Source organism: Schistocerca cancellata, chromosome 2, assembly GCF_023864275.1.
Source record: "Schistocerca cancellata isolate TAMUIC-IGC-003103 chromosome 2, iqSchCanc2.1, whole genome shotgun sequence".
Lineage (NCBI taxonomy): Eukaryota > Metazoa > Arthropoda > Insecta > Orthoptera > Acrididae > Schistocerca > Schistocerca cancellata.
The window spans coordinates 1,110,854,685-1,110,868,010 of record NC_064627.1 but is presented as its reverse complement, the minus strand read 5'-3'; the positions used below and the strand labels follow the sequence as shown (position 1 = coordinate 1,110,868,010).

General features: G+C 49.9%; 14 non-coding genes across 14 annotated transcripts; 7 read left to right on the top strand and 7 right to left on the bottom strand.

The window, feature by feature from the left end:
- Nucleotides 1-155: 155 nt before the first annotated feature.
- On the bottom strand, nt 156-239 carry Trnal-uaa (transfer RNA leucine (anticodon UAA)). The gene has a single exon. It is a non-coding gene; the product is annotated as a tRNA-Leu (tRNA).
- A 683-nt stretch (nt 240-922) lies between these two features.
- Trnag-ccc (transfer RNA glycine (anticodon CCC)) lies at nt 923-994 on the top strand. Its single transcript has one exon. It is a non-coding gene; the product is annotated as a tRNA-Gly (tRNA).
- Nucleotides 995-2,120: 1,126 nt separating this feature from the next.
- Nucleotides 2,121-2,204, bottom strand: Trnal-uaa (transfer RNA leucine (anticodon UAA)). Its single transcript has one exon. It is a non-coding gene; the product is annotated as a tRNA-Leu (tRNA).
- Nucleotides 2,205-2,887: 683 nt separating this feature from the next.
- Nucleotides 2,888-2,959, top strand: Trnag-ccc (transfer RNA glycine (anticodon CCC)). The gene has a single exon. It is a non-coding gene; the product is annotated as a tRNA-Gly (tRNA).
- A 1,126-nt stretch (nt 2,960-4,085) lies between these two features.
- On the bottom strand, nt 4,086-4,169 carry Trnal-uaa (transfer RNA leucine (anticodon UAA)). The gene has a single exon. It is a non-coding gene; the product is annotated as a tRNA-Leu (tRNA).
- Nucleotides 4,170-4,852: 683 nt separating this feature from the next.
- Trnag-ccc (transfer RNA glycine (anticodon CCC)) lies at nt 4,853-4,924 on the top strand. Its single transcript has one exon. It is a non-coding gene; the product is annotated as a tRNA-Gly (tRNA).
- Nucleotides 4,925-6,050: 1,126 nt separating this feature from the next.
- Trnal-uaa (transfer RNA leucine (anticodon UAA)) lies at nt 6,051-6,134 on the bottom strand. The gene has a single exon. It is a non-coding gene; the product is annotated as a tRNA-Leu (tRNA).
- A 688-nt stretch (nt 6,135-6,822) lies between these two features.
- Trnag-ccc (transfer RNA glycine (anticodon CCC)) lies at nt 6,823-6,894 on the top strand. Its single transcript has one exon. It is a non-coding gene; the product is annotated as a tRNA-Gly (tRNA).
- Nucleotides 6,895-8,020: 1,126 nt separating this feature from the next.
- Nucleotides 8,021-8,104, bottom strand: Trnal-uaa (transfer RNA leucine (anticodon UAA)). The gene has a single exon. It is a non-coding gene; the product is annotated as a tRNA-Leu (tRNA).
- A 683-nt stretch (nt 8,105-8,787) lies between these two features.
- Nucleotides 8,788-8,859, top strand: Trnag-ccc (transfer RNA glycine (anticodon CCC)). The gene has a single exon. It is a non-coding gene; the product is annotated as a tRNA-Gly (tRNA).
- Nucleotides 8,860-9,985: 1,126 nt separating this feature from the next.
- Trnal-uaa (transfer RNA leucine (anticodon UAA)) lies at nt 9,986-10,069 on the bottom strand. Its single transcript has one exon. It is a non-coding gene; the product is annotated as a tRNA-Leu (tRNA).
- Nucleotides 10,070-10,757: 688 nt separating this feature from the next.
- On the top strand, nt 10,758-10,829 carry Trnag-ccc (transfer RNA glycine (anticodon CCC)). Its single transcript has one exon. It is a non-coding gene; the product is annotated as a tRNA-Gly (tRNA).
- A 1,126-nt stretch (nt 10,830-11,955) lies between these two features.
- On the bottom strand, nt 11,956-12,039 carry Trnal-uaa (transfer RNA leucine (anticodon UAA)). Its single transcript has one exon. It is a non-coding gene; the product is annotated as a tRNA-Leu (tRNA).
- Nucleotides 12,040-12,722: 683 nt separating this feature from the next.
- Trnag-ccc (transfer RNA glycine (anticodon CCC)) lies at nt 12,723-12,794 on the top strand. The gene has a single exon. It is a non-coding gene; the product is annotated as a tRNA-Gly (tRNA).
- The last annotated feature ends 532 nt before the right edge of the window (nt 12,795-13,326 follow it).

Here is a 13,326-nt window from a genome sequence, read left to right as displayed (position 1 = left end):
CTTTCCATTCCTTCTGACCGCCAGGCAATCAGACTTGCAGGGCAAGCTCCGTAATCACTGCCGTCTCTAATAATATCTCTCGAACCTGTTTGCGCGTAATTTACTTGCTTTCCCGCACGAAGGAAATGGGCAGTTTTGGAATATTTAAAATTCATTGTCAGATGTGGGGTTCGAACCCACGCTCCCTTTCGGGAACCAGAGCTTAAATCTGGCGCCTTAGACCGCTCGGCCAATCTGACGTGCGAGCGCAAATAACGTGCTGCCGTCGTTTCTAGCTTCATCTCCAGAGCCTGACTGCGAAATTTGCTTGTTTTTTCTTGTGCGAAGGAAATACGTTTTTTTAGAGTATTTTAGACGAGTTGTCAGATGTGAGGTTGCACCCCACCCTCACTTTCGGGAACCACAGCTTAAATATGGTGCCTTACACCGTTGTTTTCCGACGCCATCTGTCTTTAGTAGAACGAGCAGAACTCTGATTATCAATTTTTACATTGGCGCAGAGAAAACAACGAATGACAAGAAAAGGCCGTTCCCTATCAACGGCTACGCTGTGCATTTCACCCTTACGGGAAGCCAATGATATGCTCCAGGCGAGCATCAAACTAACCAACTTAACACTATGATACGTACGCGCTTTCTACTTCTGGACTGGCACACATATGCTCAATCGTCTCTGGATCGTCAGTAAGTACGTCACATTAGATATTTCTTTTATCACGCTGCTGTAAATTAAAGGGCAGTTTCTTCAACGGCTGTCAGTTCTGCTTCTAGTTACGCTACATCGTCCTAGCAGCACCTACACACTGCGTTCAGATGTGCTCACCTCCGCCCTGGCGTTGAGCGCCTACAGCGCCTTCGCCTTCGGCCTCTGGTGGCAGGAGGGTAGCCGACACATCGCGGCGTGAGTGAAGCGCAGCGCAATGCGGTGGTGGTGTAACGGTCAGCATGGTTGCTTCCCAAGCAGTTGATCCGGGTTCGATTCCCGGCCACCGCACGACACGTACATTTTTCTTCTAGGGATATTCCACGTAACGTAACGCGATCCTCGTAACTGAGAACTGTCGCGTTACGAATAGTTTTCCTTCGCCCCACGTCTCACTCCGTGTAGCCAGTGCGCTAGTCGCCGGATTTCGTTTCACAGCATCGTGTGTCTCCATGTGTCGACTTGTCTCGACTTTGCTCGGCTGACGCGAAAGCTGACGCTTGGAAACGGGCATATATGTAGAGGGCAGGCGCGAGAAACGACTGTGAGAGACCAAAAAACGACAAACACACGACAGAACCTTTCATTTTATTGTGGCCACAGATTCGCGCCTTAGTGTACCGAGAGGCAAGAGTGGCGTCAGCGTGCTGGACAGCATCATTAACGCTAAGCAGCAACGAAACCGAAGTAAAAAGGCAAAATGAAAGAAGCCAAATGCAGGTCGAGCTCCCAGCTGGTCACCCGTCCAAGTACTAACCACGCCCAACGGTTCTTAACTACAATGAACAGACGAGAACCGCTGCACTCAGCGTGCTATGGCCGTTAGCCACAACGCCGCGAAACGTGCAGACATATTGCTTGTTGTGCATGTCACTTGGTATTTACATGGCAGTGTCTCGCTGGAGGAAGCACTGTCTTTTACGAGAGAAAAATTAAATGGCACTTGCTGCGATCGAATACATGGCCTTTGTGTTCACAGCACGGCGCTCTAACCTACTGAGCTGACGAGCTGTGCAATGGGGCCACGTCAGCAGTCCAATACCCGGTCCACCGGCTCATCCACCTTCGTTACTGCCCTGCCAGTCATTTATACACGTATCTGTTTTCGTTGACTTTTGCTTTCTTGACGCTTGGACCCAAAAAGCACAACACAAAGAAAACGTAAACGCCCTGAGAATAGCCAAGACTCAGCAAACAAAAGTATGTTCGGCTACCGGGAATCGAATCCGGGTCGCCTGGCTGAAAGCCATGTCTCCTAACAGCTTTCCATTCCTTCTGACCGCCAGGCAATCAGACTTGCAGGGCAAGCTCCGTAATCACTGCCGTCTCTAATAATATCTCTCGAACCTGTTTGCGCGTAATTTACTTGCTTTCCCGCACGAAGGAAATGGGCAGTTTTGGAATATTTAAAATTCATTGTCAGATGTGGGGTTCGAACTCACGCTCCCTTTCGGGAACCAGAGCTTAAATCTGGCGCCTTAGACCGCTCGGCCAATCTGACGTGCGAGCGCAAATAACGTGCTGCCGTCGTTTCTAGCTTCATCTCCAGAGCCTGACTGCGAAATTTGCTTGTTTTTTCTTGTGCGAAGGAAATACGTTTTTTTAGAGTATTTTAGACGAGTTGTCAGATGTGAGGTTGCACCCCACCCTCACTTTCGGGAACCACAGCTTAAATATGGTGCCTTACACCGTTGTTTTCCGACGCCATCTGTCTTTAGTAGAACGAGCAGAACTCTGATTATCAGTTTTTACATTGGCGCAGAGAAAACAACGAATGACAAGAAAAGGCCGTTCCCTATCAACGGCTACGCTGTGCATTTCACCCTTACGGGAAGCCAATGATATGCTCCAGGCGACCATCAAACTAACCAACTTAACACTATGATACGTACGCGCATTCTACTTCTGGACTGGCACACATATGCTCAATCGTCTCTGGATCGTCAGTAAGTACGTCACATTAGATATTTCTTTTATCACGCTGCTGTAAATTAAAGGGCAGTTTCTTCAACGGCTGTCAGTTCTGCTTCTAGTTACGCTACATCGTCCTAGCAGCACCTACACACTGCGTTCAGATGTGCTCACCTCCGCCCTGGCGTTGAGCGCCTACAGCGCCTTCGCCTTCGGCCTCTGGTGGCAGGAGGGTAGCCGACACATCGCGGCGTGAGTGAAGCGCAGCGCAATGCGGTGGTGGTGTAACGGTCAGCATGGTTGCTTCCCAAGCAGTTGATCCGGGTTCGATTCCCGGCCACCGCACGACACGTACATTTTTCTTCTAGGGATATTCCACGTAACGTAACGCGATCCTCGTAACTGAGAACTGTCGCGTTACGAATAGTTTTCCTTCGCCCCACGTCTCACTCCGTGTAGCCAGTGCGCTAGTCGCCGGATTTCGTTTCACAGCATCGTGTGTCTCCATGTGTCGACTTGTCTCGACTTTGCTCGGCTGACGCGAAAGCTGACGCTTGGAAACGGGCATATATGTAGAGGGCAGGCGCGAGAAACGACTGTGAGAGACCAAAAAACGACAAACACACGACAGAACCTTTCATTTTATTGTGGCCACAGATTCGCGCCTTAGTGTACCGAGAGGCAAGAGTGGCGTCAGCGTGCTGGACAGCATCATTAACGCTAAGCAGCAACGAAACCGAAGTAAAAAGGCAAAATGAAAGAATCCAAATGCAGGGCGAGCTCCCAGCTGGTCACCCGTCCAAGTACTAACCACGCCCAACGGTTCTTAACTACAATGAACAGACGAGAACCGCTGCACTCAGCGTGCTATGGCCGTTAGCCACAACGCCGCGAAACGTGCAGACATATTGCTTGTTGTGCATGTCACTTGGTATTTACATGGCAGTGTCTCGCTGGAGGAAGCACTGTCTTTTACGAGAGAAAAATTAAATGGCACTTGCTGCGATCGAATACATGGCCTTTGTGTTCACAGCACGGCGCTCTAACCTACTGAGCTGACGAGCTGTGCAATGGGGCCACGTCAGCAGTCCAATACCCGGTCCACCGGCTCATCCACCTTCGTTACTGCCCTGCCAGTCATTTATACACGTATCTGTTTTCGTTGACTTTTGCTTTCTTGACGCTTGGACCCAAAAAGCACAACACAAAGAAAACGTAAACGCCCTGAGAATAGCCAAGACTCAGCAAACAAAAGTATGTTCGGCTACCGGGAATCGAATCCGGGTCGCCTGGCTGAAAGCCATGTCTCCTAACAGCTTTCCATTCCTTCTGACCGCCAGGCAATCAGACTTGCAGGGCAAGCTCCGTAATCACTGCCGTCTCTAATAATATCTCTCGAACCTGTTTGCGCGTAATTTACTTGCTTTCCCGCACGAAGGAAATGGGCAGTTTTGGAATATTTAAAATTCATTGTCAGATGTGGGGTTCGAACCCACGCTCCCTTTCGGGAACCAGAGCTTAAATCTGGCGCCTTAGACCGCTCGGCCAATCTGACGTGCGAGCGCAAATAACGTGCTGCCGTCGTTTCTAGCTTCATCTCCAGAGCCTGACTGCGAAATTTGCTTGTTTTTTCTTGTGCGAAGGAAATACGTTTTTTTAGAGTATTTTAGACGAGTTGTCAGATGTGAGGTTGCACCCCACCCTCACTTTCGGGAACCACAGCTTAAATATGGTGCCTTACACCGTTGTTTTCCGACGCCATCTGTCTTTAGTAGAACGAGCAGAACTCTGATTATCAATTTTTACATTGGCGCAGAGAAAACAACGAATGACAAGAAAAGGCCGTTCCCTATCAACGGCTACGCTGTGCATTTCACCCTTACGGGAAGCCAATGATATGCTCCAGGCGAGCATCAAACTAACCAACTTAACACTATGATACGTACGCGCTTTCTACTTCTGGACTGGCACACATATGCTCAATCGTCTCTGGATCGTCAGTAAGTACGTCACATTAGATATTTCTTTTATCACGCTGCTGTAAATTAAAGGGCAGTTTCTTCAACGGCTGTCAGTTCTGCTTCTAGTTACGCTACATCGTCCTAGCAGCACCTACACACTGCGTTCAGATGTGCTCACCTCCGCCCTGGCGTTGAGCGCCTACAGCGCCTTCGCCTTCGGCCTCTGGTGGCAGGAGGGTAGCCGACACATCGCGGCGTGAGTGAAGCGCAGCGCAATGCGGTGGTGGTGTAACGGTCAGCATGGTTGCTTCCCAAGCAGTTGATCCGGGTTCGATTCCCGGCCACCGCACGACACGTACATTTTTCTTCTAGGGATATTCCACGTAACGTAACGCGATCCTCGTAACTGAGAACTGTCGCGTTACGAATAGTTTTCCTTCGCCCCACGTCTCACTCCGTGTAGCCAGTGCGCTAGTCGCCGGATTTCGTTTCACAGCATCGTGTGTCTCCATGTGTCGACTTGTCTCGACTTTGCTCGGCTGACGCGAAAGCTGACGCTTGGAAACGGGCATATATGTAGAGGGCAGGCGCGAGAAACGACTGTGAGAGACCAAAAAACGACAAACACACGACAGAACCTTTCATTTTATTGTGGCCACAGATTCGCGCCTTAGTGTACCGAGAGGCAAGAGTGGCGTCAGCGTGCTGGACAGCATCATTAACGCTAAGCAGCAACGAAACCGAAGTAAAAAGGCAAAATGAAAGAAGCCAAATGCAGGTCGAGCTCCCAGCTGGTCACCCGTCCAAGTACTAACCACGCCCAACGGTTCTTAACTACAATGAACAGACGAGAACCGCTGCACTCAGCGTGCTATGGCCGTTAGCCACAACGCCGCGAAACGTGCAGACATATTGCTTGTTGTGCATGTCACTTGGTATTTACATGGCAGTGTCTCGCTGGAGGAAGCACTGTCTTTTACGAGAGAAAAATTAAATGGCACTTGCTGCGATCGAATACATGGCCTTTGTGTTCACAGCACGGCGCTCTAACCTACTGAGCTGACGAGCTGTGCAATGGGGCCACGTCAGCAGTCCAATACCCGGTCCACCGGCTCATCCACCTTCGTTACTGCCCTGCCAGTCATTTATACACGTATCTGTTTTCGTTGACTTTTGCTTTCTTGACGCTTGGACCCAAAAAGCACAACACAAAGAAAACGTAAACGCCCTGAGAATAGCCAAGACTCAGCAAACAAAAGTATGTTCGGCTACCGGGAATCGAATCCGGGTCGCCTGGCTGAAAGCCATGTCTCCTAACAGCTTTCCATTCCTTCTGACCGCCAGGCAATCAGACTTGCAGGGCAAGCTCCGTAATCACTGCCGTCTCTAATAATATCTCTCGAACCTGTTTGCGCGTAATTTACTTGCTTTCCCGCACGAAGGAAATGGGCAGTTTTGGAATATTTAAAATTCATTGTCAGATGTGGGGTTCGAACCCACGCTCCCTTTCGGGAACCAGAGCTTAAATCTGGCGCCTTAGACCGCTCGGCCAATCTGACGTGCGAGCGCAAATAACGTGCTGCCGTCGTTTCTAGCTTCATCTCCAGAGCCTGACTGCGAAATTTGCTTGTTTTTTCTTGTGCGAAGGAAATACGTTTTTTTAGAGTATTTTAGACGAGTTGTCAGATGTGAGGTTGCACCCCACCCTCACTTTCGGGAACCACAGCTTAAATATGGTGCCTTACACCGTTGTTTTCCGACGCCATCTGTCTTTAGTAGAACGAGCAGAACTCTGATTATCAATTTTTACATTGGCGCAGAGAAAACAACGAATGACAAGAAAAGGCCGTTCCCTATCAACGGCTACGCTGTGCATTTCACCCTTACGGGAAGCCAATGATATGCTCCAGGCGAGCATCAAACTAACCAACTTAACACTATGATACGTACGCGCTTTCTACTTCTGGACTGGCACACATATGCTCAATCGTCTCTGGATCGTCAGTAAGTACGTCACATTAGATATTTCTTTTATCACGCTGCTGTAAATTAAAGGGCAGTTTCTTCAACGGCTGTCAGTTCTGCTTCTAGTTACGCTACATCGTCCTAGCAGCACCTACACACTGCGTTCAGATGTGCTCACCTCCGCCCTGGCGTTGAGCGCCTACAGCGCCTTCGCCTTCGGCCTCTGGTGGCAGGAGGGTAGCCGACACATCGCGGCGTGAGTGAAGCGCAGCGCAGCGCAATGCGGTGGTGGTGTAACGGTCAGCATGGTTGCTTCCCAAGCAGTTGATCCGGGTTCGATTCCCGGCCACCGCACGACACGTACATTTTTCTTCTAGGGATATTCCACGTAACGTAACGCGATCCTCGTAACTGAGAACTGTCGCGTTACGAATAGTTTTCCTTCGCCCCACGTCTCACTCCGTGTAGCCAGTGCGCTAGTCGCCGGATTTCGTTTCACAGCATCGTGTGTCTCCATGTGTCGACTTGTCTCGACTTTGCTCGGCTGACGCGAAAGCTGACGCTTGGAAACGGGCATATATGTAGAGGGCAGGCGCGAGAAACGACTGTGAGAGACCAAAAAACGACAAACACACGACAGAACCTTTCATTTTATTGTGGCCACAGATTCGCGCCTTAGTGTACCGAGAGGCAAGAGTGGCGTCAGCGTGCTGGACAGCATCATTAACGCTAAGCAGCAACGAAACCGAAGTAAAAAGGCAAAATGAAAGAATCCAAATGCAGGTCGAGCTCCCAGCTGGTCACCCGTCCAAGTACTAACCACGCCCAACGGTTCTTAACTACAATGAACAGACGAGAACCGCTGCACTCAGCGTGCTATGGCCGTTAGCCACAACGCCGCGAAACGTGCAGACATATTGCTTGTTGTGCATGTCACTTGGTATTTACATGGCAGTGTCTCGCTGGAGGAAGCACTGTCTTTTACGAGAGAAAAATTAAATGGCACTTGCTGCGATCGAATACATGGCCTTTGTGTTCACAGCACGGCGCTCTAACCTACTGAGCTGACGAGCTGTGCAATGGGGCCACGTCAGCAGTCCAATACCCGGTCCACCGGCTCATCCACCTTCGTTACTGCCCTGCCAGTCATTTATACACGTATCTGTTTTCGTTGACTTTTGCTTTCTTGACGCTTGGACCCAAAAAGCACAACACAAAGAAAACGTAAACGCCCTGAGAATAGCCAAGACTCAGCAAACAAAAGTATGTTCGGCTACCGGGAATCGAATCCGGGTCGCCTGGCTGAAAGCCATGTCTCCTAACAGCTTTCCATTCCTTCTGACCGCCAGGCAATCAGACTTGCAGGGCAAGCTCCGTAATCACTGCCGTCTCTAATAATATCTCTCGAACCTGTTTGCGCGTAATTTACTTGCTTTCCCGCACGAAGGAAATGGGCAGTTTTGGAATATTTAAAATTCATTGTCAGATGTGGGGTTCGAACCCACGCTCCCTTTCGGGAACCAGAGCTTAAATCTGGCGCCTTAGACCGCTCGGCCAATCTGACGTGCGAGCGCAAATAACGTGCTGCCGTCGTTTCTAGCTTCATCTCCAGAGCCTGACTGCGAAATTTGCTTGTTTTTTCTTGTGCGAAGGAAATACGTTTTTTTAGAGTATTTTAGACGAGTTGTCAGATGTGAGGTTGCACCCCACCCTCACTTTCGGGAACCACAGCTTAAATATGGTGCCTTACACCGTTGTTTTCCGACGCCATCTGTCTTTAGTAGAACGAGCAGAACTCTGATTATCAATTTTTACATTGGCGCAGAGAAAACAACGAATGACAAGAAAAGGCCGTTCCCTATCAACGGCTACGCTGTGCATTTCACCCTTACGGGAAGCCAATGATATGCTCCAGGCGAGCATCAAACTAACCAACTTAACACTATGATACGTACGCGCTTTCTACTTCTGGACTGGCACACATATGCTCAATCGTCTCTGGATCGTCAGTAAGTACGTCACATTAGATATTTCTTTTATCACGCTGCTGTAAATTAAAGGGCAGTTTCTTCAACGGCTGTCAGTTCTGCTTCTAGTTACGCTACATCGTCCTAGCAGCACCTACACACTGCGTTCAGATGTGCTCACCTCCGCCCTGGCGTTGAGCGCCTACAGCGCCTTCGCCTTCGGCCTCTGGTGGCAGGAGGGTAGCCGACACATCGCGGCGTGAGTGAAGCGCAGCGCAATGCGGTGGTGGTGTAACGGTCAGCATGGTTGCTTCCCAAGCAGTTGATCCGGGTTCGATTCCCGGCCACCGCACGACACGTACATTTTTCTTCTAGGGATATTCCACGTAACGTAACGCGATCCTCGTAACTGAGAACTGTCGCGTTACGAATAGTTTTCCTTCGCCCCACGTCTCACTCCGTGTAGCCAGTGCGCTAGTCGCCGGATTTCGTTTCACAGCATCGTGTGTCTCCATGTGTCGACTTGTCTCGACTTTGCTCGGCTGACGCGAAAGCTGACGCTTGGAAACGGGCATATATGTAGAGGGCAGGCGCGAGAAACGACTGTGAGAGACCAAAAAACGACAAACACACGACAGAACCTTTCATTTTATTGTGGCCACAGATTCGCGCCTTAGTGTACCGAGAGGCAAGAGTGGCGTCAGCGTGCTGGACAGCATCATTAACGCTAAGCAGCAACGAAACCGAAGTAAAAAGGCAAAATGAAAGAAGCCAAATGCAGGTCGAGCTCCCAGCTGGTCACCCGTCCAAGTACTAACCACGCCCAACGGTTCTTAACTACAATGAACAGACGAGAACCGCTGCACTCAGCGTGCTATGGCCGTTAGCCACAACGCCGCGAAACGTGCAGACATATTGCTTGTTGTGCATGTCACTTGGTATTTACATGGCAGTGTCTCGCTGGAGGAAGCACTGTCTTTTACGAGAGAAAAATTAAATGGCACTTGCTGCGATCGAATACATGGCCTTTGTGTTCACAGCACGGCGCTCTAACCTACTGAGCTGACGAGCTGTGCAATGGGGCCACGTCAGCAGTCCAATACCCGGTCCACCGGCTCATCCACCTTCGTTACTGCCCTGCCAGTCATTTATACACGTATCTGTTTTCGTTGACTTTTGCTTTCTTGACGCTTGGACCCAAAAAGCACAACACAAAGAAAACGTAAACGCCCTGAGAATAGCCAAGACTCAGCAAACAAAAGTATGTTCGGCTACCGGGAATCGAATCCGGGTCGCCTGGCTGAAAGCCATGTCTCCTAACAGCTTTCCATTCCTTCTGACCGCCAGGCAATCAGACTTGCAGGGCAAGCTCCGTAATCACTGCCGTCTCTAATAATATCTCTCGAACCTGTTTGCGCGTAATTTACTTGCTTTCCCGCACGAAGGAAATGGGCAGTTTTGGAATATTTAAAATTCATTGTCAGATGTGGGGTTCGAACCCACGCTCCCTTTCGGGAACCAGAGCTTAAATCTGGCGCCTTAGACCGCTCGGCCAATCTGACGTGCGAGCGCAAATAACGTGCTGCCGTCGTTTCTAGCTTCATCTCCAGAGCCTGACTGCGAAATTTGCTTGTTTTTTCTTGTGCGAAGGAAATACGTTTTTTTAGAGTATTTTAGACGAGTTGTCAGATGTGAGGTTGCACCCCACCCTCACTTTCGGGAACCACAGCTTAAATATGGTGCCTTACACCGTTGTTTTCCGACGCCATCTGTCTTTAGTAGAACGAGCAGAACTCTGATTATCAATTTTTACATTGGCGCAGAGAAAACAACGAATGACAAGAAAAGGCCGTTCCCTATCAACGGCTACGCTGTGCATTTCACCCTTACGGGAAGCCAATGATATGCTCCAGGCGAGCATCAAACTAACCAACTTAACACTATGATACGTACGCGCTTTCTACTTCTGGACTGGCACACATATGCTCAATCGTCTCTGGATCGTCAGTAAGTACGTCACATTAGATATTTCTTTTATCACGCTGCTGTAAATTAAAGGGCAGTTTCTTCAACGGCTGTCAGTTCTGCTTCTAGTTACGCTACATCGTCCTAGCAGCACCTACACACTGCGTTCAGATGTGCTCACCTCCGCCCTGGCGTTGAGCGCCTACAGCGCCTTCGCCTTCGGCCTCTGGTGGCAGGAGGGTAGCCGACACATCGCGGCGTGAGTGAAGCGCAGCGCAGCGCAATGCGGTGGTGGTGTAACGGTCAGCATGGTTGCTTCCCAAGCAGTTGATCCGGGTTCGATTCCCGGCCACCGCACGACACGTACATTTTTCTTCTAGGGATATTCCACGTAACGTAACGCGATCCTCGTAACTGAGAACTGTCGCGTTACGAATAGTTTTCCTTCGCCCCACGTCTCACTCCGTGTAGCCAGTGCGCTAGTCGCCGGATTTCGTTTCACAGCATCGTGTGTCTCCATGTGTCGACTTGTCTCGACTTTGCTCGGCTGACGCGAAAGCTGACGCTTGGAAACGGGCATATATGTAGAGGGCAGGCGCGAGAAACGACTGTGAGAGACCAAAAAACGACAAACACACGACAGAACCTTTCATTTTATTGTGGCCACAGATTCGCGCCTTAGTGTACCGAGAGGCAAGAGTGGCGTCAGCGTGCTGGACAGCATCATTAACGCTAAGCAGCAACGAAACCGAAGTAAAAAGGCAAAATGAAAGAATCCAAATGCAGGTCGAGCTCCCAGCTGGTCACCCGTCCAAGTACTAACCACGCCCAACGGTTCTTAACTACAATGAACAGACGAGAACCGCTGCACTCAGCGTGCTATGGCCGTTAGCCACAACGCCGCGAAACGTGCAGACATATTGCTTGTTGTGCATGTCACTTGGTATTTACATGGCAGTGTCTCGCTGGAGGAAGCACTGTCTTTTACGAGAGAAAAATTAAATGGCACTTGCTGCGATCGAATACATGGCCTTTGTGTTCACAGCACGGCGCTCTAACCTACTGAGCTGACGAGCTGTGCAATGGGGCCACGTCAGCAGTCCAATACCCGGTCCACCGGCTCATCCACCTTCGTTACTGCCCTGCCAGTCATTTATACACGTATCTGTTTTCGTTGACTTTTGCTTTCTTGACGCTTGGACCCAAAAAGCACAACACAAAGAAAACGTAAACGCCCTGAGAATAGCCAAGACTCAGCAAACAAAAGTATGTTCGGCTACCGGGAATCGAATCCGGGTCGCCTGGCTGAAAGCCATGTCTCCTAACAGCTTTCCATTCCTTCTGACCGCCAGGCAATCAGACTTGCAGGGCAAGCTCCGTAATCACTGCCGTCTCTAATAATATCTCTCGAACCTGTTTGCGCGTAATTTACTTGCTTTCCCGCACGAAGGAAATGGGCAGTTTTGGAATATTTAAAATTCATTGTCAGATGTGGGGTTCGAACCCACGCTCCCTTTCGGGAACCAGAGCTTAAATCTGGCGCCTTAGACCGCTCGGCCAATCTGACGTGCGAGCGCAAATAACGTGCTGCCGTCGTTTCTAGCTTCATCTCCAGAGCCTGACTGCGAAATTTGCTTGTTTTTTCTTGTGCGAAGGAAATACGTTTTTTTAGAGTATTTTAGACGAGTTGTCAGATGTGAGGTTGCACCCCACCCTCACTTTCGGGAACCACAGCTTAAATATGGTGCCTTACACCGTTGTTTTCCGACGCCATCTGTCTTTAGTAGAACGAGCAGAACTCTGATTATCAATTTTTACATTGGCGCAGAGAAAACAACGAATGACAAGAAAAGGCCGTTCCCTATCAACGGCTACGCTGTGCATTTCACCCTTACGGGAAGCCAATGATATGCTCCAGGCGAGCATCAAACTAACCAACTTAACACTATGATACGTACGCGCTTTCTACTTCTGGACTGGCACACATATGCTCAATCGTCTCTGGATCGTCAGTAAGTACGTCACATTAGATATTTCTTTTATCACGCTGCTGTAAATTAAAGGGCAGTTTCTTCAACGGCTGTCAGTTCTGCTTCTAGTTACGCTACATCGTCCTAGCAGCACCTACACACTGCGTTCAGATGTGCTCACCTCCGCCCTGGCGTTGAGCGCCTACAGCGCCTTCGCCTTCGGCCTCTGGTGGCAGGAGGGTAGCCGACACATCGCGGCGTGAGTGAAGCGCAGCGCAATGCGGTGGTGGTGTAACGGTCAGCATGGTTGCTTCCCAAGCAGTTGATCCGGGTTCGATTCCCGGCCACCGCACGACACGTACATTTTTCTTCTAGGGATATTCCACGTAACGTAACGCGATCCTCGTAACTGAGAACTGTCGCGTTACGAATAGTTTTCCTTCGCCCCACGTCTCACTCCGTGTAGCCAGTGCGCTAGTCGCCGGATTTCGTTTCACAGCATCGTGTGTCTCCATGTGTCGACTTGTCTCGACTTTGCTCGGCTGACGCGAAAGCTGACGCTTGGAAACGGGCATATATGTAGAGGGCAGGCGCGAGAAACGACTGTGAGAGACCAAAAAACGACAAACACACGACAGAACCTTTCATTTTATTGTGGCCACAGATTCGCGCCTTAGTGTACCGAGAGGCAAGAGTGGCGTCAGCGTGCTGGACAGCATCATTAACGCTAAGCAGCAACGAAACCGAAGTAAAAAGGCAAAATGAAAGAAGCCAAATGCAGGTCGAGCTCCCAGCTGGTCACCCGTCCAAGTACTAACCACGCCCAACGGTTCTTAACTACAATGAACAGACGAGAACCGCTGCACTCAGCGTGCTATGGCCGT